Source organism: Panthera onca, chromosome A2, assembly GCF_046562875.1.
Source record: "Panthera onca isolate mPanOnc1 chromosome A2, mPanOnc1 haplotype 2, whole genome shotgun sequence".
In the NCBI taxonomy this organism is placed as follows: Eukaryota; Metazoa; Chordata; class Mammalia; order Carnivora; family Felidae; genus Panthera; species Panthera onca.
In genome coordinates this window covers 161,619,156-161,626,067 of record NC_138340.1, presented here as the reverse complement: position 1 = coordinate 161,626,067, position 6,912 = coordinate 161,619,156, and positions in this window count along the sequence as shown.

Sequence of the window (6,912 nt, the reverse complement as noted above, 5' to 3'; positions counted from 1 at the left end):
TCAGATGTACAAGCTTCTGTGGTTTTTTAAAAAAAAAAGCCACAGTAAATCATTCCATATTAAAATATCAGTGAACATAAGACTTGTGAAATTAACTTTCTCATTCACCAGTGGCCAAAGACTTCCCTCATTGGAAATGACTGTATGTTCCAATGGGTTTTCTTTTCTTTTTTTTTTTTTAATGCTTTAAATGTTTATTTATTTTTGAGAGAGAGAGAGAAAGAGGGACAGAGTGTAAATAGGGGAGGGGCAGAGAGAGAGAGAGAGGGAGACACAGAATCTGAAGCAGGCTTCAGGCTCTGAGCCATCAGCACAGAGCCCGATGTGCGGCTGGAACCCACAGACCGTGAGATCATGACCTGAGCCAAAGCTGGGCACCCCCCCGCCCCCCACAGTGGCTTTTCTTTATTGCCTATCAGTAGCTTGTTAGCTCAACTGGACGTCTCACCAGAGCAGTGAGAACAAGGTGAAGGACAAAGTCCCTGAGTGGGTCGATTTAATGTATCAAGTCTACTGCCATAGACTTATTTTTTTCAACAGAATTCCTTAGAGATTATGTCAAAATACCATCTACAGAGTGTGTATTAGGTTTGAGCACTAGATGGCAAGACTGCAAAATCAGTTCCTTTCACAGGGAGCTTTGCTTTTTCTACTGTGCTTCAGCAAAGACAGGGCCATGGACTGCCCAACTCAAGGGAGTATGTTATTGACTGAATGTCTGTGTCCCCATCCACCCTCTCCCACCATTTCATATGTTAAATCCTAATGCCCAATGTGATGGTATTAGGAAGCGGAGCCTTTGAGAGGTGATTAGGTCATGGCTTATCATCTACTCTTCTTGAACATTTGTAAAGACATCATAAAGAAACCTCAGGGCCACTCTGCACACAACTGAGGAAGTACTGTTAACATTGGAATCGAAGTGAATGTAAATGCTGGACCACAACCGACAGGGAATACAATGTGAATCGTGTCCTGTCTTGGTCCATTCGGGCTACCATCACAGGATTCCACAGACTGGGTGGATTATGAAAAACAGAAGCTTATTTCTCACAGTTCAGAGGCTACAAGTCCCAGACCAAGGCATCAGCAGATTCCACATCTGGTGAGGACCGCTTCCTGATCCCTAGATGTCAGTCTGTCACTGGGGCCTCGAGGTTAGGGTCTGGGATCTCTTTTATAAGGACACTAATCTCATTCCCAAAGGAAGTTTATTTATTTTGAGAGAGGAGAGAGAGAGAGAGAACGCATGCGTGAAGGGCAGAGAGAGAGGGAGAGAGAATCCCAAGCAGGCTCAGCACTGGCACCTCAGAGCCTGACATGGGGCTTGAAATCATGAACTGTGAGATCATCAACGAAGCTGATACAAGAGTCGGATGCTTAACCGACTGAGCCACCCAGGCGCCCCAAGACCACCTTCTATCTGGTGTTTCTGACTCTGGGTGCTTCTCTACTTCCACATGATCACCGGAGTATCTTTATAAAATGCAAACATTATCATGCTACTCCCCTGCTTAAAATTCTTCACTCACTCTTCATTGCCATCAGGCCAGGGCCTTTTTTTTTTTTTTTTTTTTACAGTTTCTTTATTTATTTTGAGAGAATCAGAGACAGCACGAATAGGGAAGGGCAGAGAGAGAATGAGAGACACAGAATCCCAAGCAGGCTCTGCACTGTCAGTGCAGAGCCAGACATGGGGCTCTAACCCACGAAACTGTGAGATCGTGACCTGAGCCAAAACCAGTCAGGTGCCTAACTGACTGAGCCACCCAGGTGCCCCCAAAGCCTTTTATTATCTGGCTCTGTCTTCTTCAGCTTCATCCCTTGCTGTATCTCCTGTCGCTATATCTCAGCTATACTAAATAACCTGCTTTCTCCAAATTCCCCATGTTCCAGTTCTTTGCATGGGCTCCCCTTACATGGAATGCCTCTCACTATGCATCCAAGTTGTGTTATGTTTCCCATCCTTTGTGTTCTAATTCCTTGTGTAGACTCTCCTATATCCACCATCACCACCTGCCTGATTCATGGTCTAAAGCTATAATCAGAGGGAAGTTTGTAGCACAAAATGCCTATATTAGAAAAGAAGAAAGGCCACCAAGCCATGACCTTAGCTTCCACCTTAAGAAACTGGAGGGGAAAAAAAAAAAAAGGTAAATGAAACCTGAAGTAAGCTGAAGAAAAGAAATAAATATTAGAGCTGAAATCAGTGGAACAGAAAAGAAAAATCGATGCAACCAAAAACTGATTCTTTGAGAAGCCCAATAAAATTTATAAATCTCTAGCCAGACTAATAAAAAGAGAGAAGACAAAAATTATCAACATAGCACTGAGAGATGACCTCACTACAGATTCTATAGTTACTTAATATATAAGAAAAGAATATTATGTACTTTATGCCAATAAATTTGATAACTTATGTGAAATGGGGAAATTCCCATTAACTCTCAAAGCTCACCCAAGAAGAAATAGAAAACCTGAATAGCCCTATGTCTATTAAGGAATTGAATTTATGCTTACAATCTTTCCCACAAAGAAAACTTCACTAGAGAATTTTATCAAACATTTAAGAAAGAAAAATATATCAAAACTCTTCCAAAAAACTGAGAGCAAACACTTCCCAATTCATTCTATGAGGCCAACATTATGTGACATCAAAAATATCCCTTTTACATAGATGTATAAATTCAATAAAATTTTAGTAAATGAAATCCAACAATATGTAAAAATAATAATACATCATGACCAAGTGCAGTTTGTCTCAGGAATGCAAGATTGGCTTAATTTTTGAAAATCCATCACTATATTGGGGCACCCGGGTGGCTCAGTTGGTTAAGCATCAGACTTCGGCTCAGGTCATGATCTTGTGGTTCATGAATTCGAGCCCAGCATCGGGCTCTCTGCTGTCAGTGCAGAGCCCATTTTGGATCCTCTGCGTCCCCCTCTCTCTGCCCCTCCCCACTTGCACTTTCTCTCTCTCTCTCTCAAAAATAAACATAAAAAAAGAAAATCAATATAATAATCTACATGAAAAGACTAAAGAAGAAAAACCATTCCTAATTAAAAAACAAAAAACTTCCAGAAAACTAGGAATCAGAAGGGAACTTACTCAACCTGATAAAGGGCATCTACTAAAAATCTATAGCTAACATCCTATATAATGGGAAACGCTGAATTATTTCCCTAAAATAGGGAACAAGACAAGGATATTCACTCTTACTACTTCTTTCCAACATTGTACTGGAGGTTCTGGCCAGTGGAATAAGGAAAGGCAAAGAAATGAGAGGCATCTATAATGAAAAAGAAGTAAACTGTCTTTATTTGCAGAGGATATGATTTATGTAGAAAATCCAATGGAATCTACAACAAAGCTACCAAAACTATTGTGAGTTTAGTAAGGCTGCATTATTCAAGGTCAATACAAAAAATCAATTGTACTCCCACATATTTGCAATGGACAGTAGGAATTTGAAATTTGTAAAATGTACTTTGGGGGCACCTGAGAGGCTCAGTCAGTTAAGCGTCCAACTTCAGCTCAGGTTATGATCTCACGGTTAGTGGGTTTGAGCCCGGCATCAGGCTCTGTTCTGACAGCTCGGAGCCTGGAGCCTGCTTCAGATTCTGTGTCTCCTCTCTCTGCCCCTCCCCTACTCATGCTCTGTCTCTCTCTCACAAAAATAAATAAGCATTAAAAAAAATAAAAAAATAAAATGTACTTTAAAATAGCATAAAATATTACAAAGCACATGGAAGATTGCACACTGATAACTACTTGGCACATAGTAGGTACTTAATAAATATTGAATGAGTGAATAAAGTGGTTGGGTCTAACCTCAAGACCATGTAATATAACTCCAGAGCCTCTACTCCTACCCTTGCACAACAAATACAGTAGTTTTTGTCTGTAATATAAACTTATTATGTCTTTAATTTAACTCTTCCTGTTTGTTTATTTGTTTATTATGTTTTTATTTTATTTTTGAGAGAAAGAGACACACAGTGAGAGTGGGGGAGGGGCAGAGAGAGATGGAGACAGAATCCGAAGCAGGTTCCAGGCTCCAAGCTGTCAGCACAGAGCCCGACACAGGGCTTGAACTCACAGACTGACTGCAAGATCATGACCTGAGACAAAGTCAGACGCCCAGCTGACTGAGCCACCCAGGCGCCCCTAACTCTTACTGTTTAATTTCCACAAATACCAGTAATGTCTTTTTAGTAACAGCTACCAAATGCCTGGAACCTTCTAGCATTTGGTGACAGCAAAATTTAAATACTAAGGGAATAATCTTAGTTTGACTCTTAAACCATCTTAAGAATTTCTTCACCTTAGAACAATGGGAAATAGTGGCCAAGACCATTGGCTTAATCAAGAAATAACTGTGCCAGTTACCTCTTTCTGTAAACTTGGAAAGAATGTCTTGTCACAGACAACCTCCTGCCAGAAAATGTCAACTTGGCCTTACTTTCAATGGTTGGCCACACCTGTATGTGTGAATGTTTCCCTATTTTGAAACATATCAAAAGCAGTCTCTTCTGCAGCTGCTGAAATATTGTTATACCCTAAAATGTAATGATAGAATCTAAGTACAGTGTCCTAACAATGCACAGAATGAATTGAAGGAGTATGGTGGGTATTCTCAGGCAACTAACAGCGTCCTGAGTGTGGGCCCAGGACCTCTTCTCCATCTCTAATCTTAGTTAAAGGCAGACCCTTCAAGAGAAAGCACAGTTCTCTAGGAAGACAAGATAACAGTATGGGGAAAATGATTATAATGTAATATTAAGTTTAAAATGTAGGATAGGAAATTACACACAGGTGTATCTCTGGTTACGATATCTGGCTGAATAAGCAGGTATTTGTGGAAATGAATTCCCCAGTGTGGGGCTTGAACTCCCAACACTGAGATTAAGACATGGAAGCTTAACCCACTGAGCCACCCAGGCACCCCTATACTACAAATGCTTTAAAACAGAATGTATTTAGGGGCCCTTGTGTGTCTCAGTCAGTTAAGCATTGGACTTTGGCTCAGGTCATGATATCTCTGTGAGTTTGAGCCCTGCATCTCGTTCTGTGCTGACAGCTCAGAGTCTGGCCTGCTCAGAGTCTGGCCTGGTTCAGATTCTGTGTCTCCCTCCCTCTCTCTCTCTCTTCTTCTCCTCCACTCGTGCTCTGTCTCTCTCTGTCTCAAAAATAAGTAAACATTTAAAAAAGGAATGTGTTTAGTTTCACAAGTAATGCGATACTGACTACACAAACACACACACACGCACACACATTCATACTGCATTTTGAAACGTTTCCTTTCATACCTTGTGTCAATAGAGATTCTTAGTGAAATTGGTTGTGTTTGTCCCACATCCAGGCACATGGGGCTCTCTTTCCTCTCAGTTTAATATGGATCTATAGAGGGGTGCCTGGGTAGCTCAGTTGGTTGAGCATCGGACTTCAGCTCAGGTCATGATCTTGCAGTTTGTGAGTTCGAGCCCTGCACTGGGCTCTGTGCTGACAGCTCAGAGCCTGGAGCCTGCTTTGGATTCTGTGTCTCCATCTCTCTCTCTCTCTCTCTCTCTCTCTCTCTCTCTCTCTCTCTCTCCCCCCCCCCACTCATGTTCTGTCTCTCTCTCTCTTTCTCTCAAAATAAACATTGAAAAAACTTCTTTAAAATATAGATCTGTAGGGGCACCTGGGTGGCTCAGTCAGTTAAGCATCCCACTTCAGCTCAGGTCATGATCTCACGGTTCATGAGTTCGAGCCCCGCATCGGGCTCTGTGCTGAGAGCTCAGAGCCTGGATCCTGCTTCGGATTCTGTGTCTCCCTCTCTCTCTACCCCTCCCCAGCTCACGCTCTGTGTCTCTGTCTCTCAATAATAAATAGACATTAAAAAAATTAAAAAAAAAAAAAATAAAATATAGATCTGTAGAAAATTGCCATGAAAGACAAAAATTCTGGGTGGGCTCTAGTTGATGAGAATCATGTAGTGTATAGAATTGTTGATTTACTATATTATACACCTAATACAACACTGTTAAATATACTGGAATTAAAAAATACATAAAAATAAAATGATATTGAATTATTCGATATTCTACACTAATAGCATTCTAATAAGTCACTCAGTGTATACTTAGTTGCAGAATGTCTTTCTGCCCTACAAAATTGAGAGAACCATCAGATTGATAGGAATTCAATAAAAATTTTTAAATTAAAATGGTCTAAATGATAAAGCCTGTAAGTAGCCAGCTTTCTTTCTTCCTAACATAATCTGTATACACAGAAAAATTCTCCTGGACCACAGTCCCCTCCCCTCCCCAATTTGTCTTCTTTAATTCTTTGGGCATACTAATCCTCACATGTGGAAGAAATCTCAAACCACAGGTTTGGCATACAAAAATTATTATTTTTTTTTACAAAAATTATTTTAACCTAATTTTCTTTTCAGTTGTCAAGAGGGAAAACTTGGACCATATTTAGATATATGTAAGCCACTAGACTGCCTACCTGGTATTGCACCTTTGCTGAAAATCACAAGAGCAATAAACAACATGAGACAAAATTTGGACAAGCAACTGATGGTCTGTTCGCAGATGAAACCATGGAGAGCAGCTTCCAGAACTCTTAGGTCTGGATTACCTTTACTGCATATTCATCCCCGCTCCCCAGCTCAATATATGTTTTAACCCAGGGGGGAAAAATGCAAACTTTTATTTGCTCATACACACACAAAAAAACTGAGAAGCCCACGAACAAACAGCAGACTCAAGAGCCACTTTCCCTTCTTTTCCCATTAACAGAACTGGCTCAGTCCCCTCTGCTGCTTCGACCTCAACCCTCCTCTTATCGGGCTGGTTTTACGAACTGCCCTTCTCCCTGGAGCTCCTCTAAGGACACGTGTTCTTCCTGCCAAGCTCCGC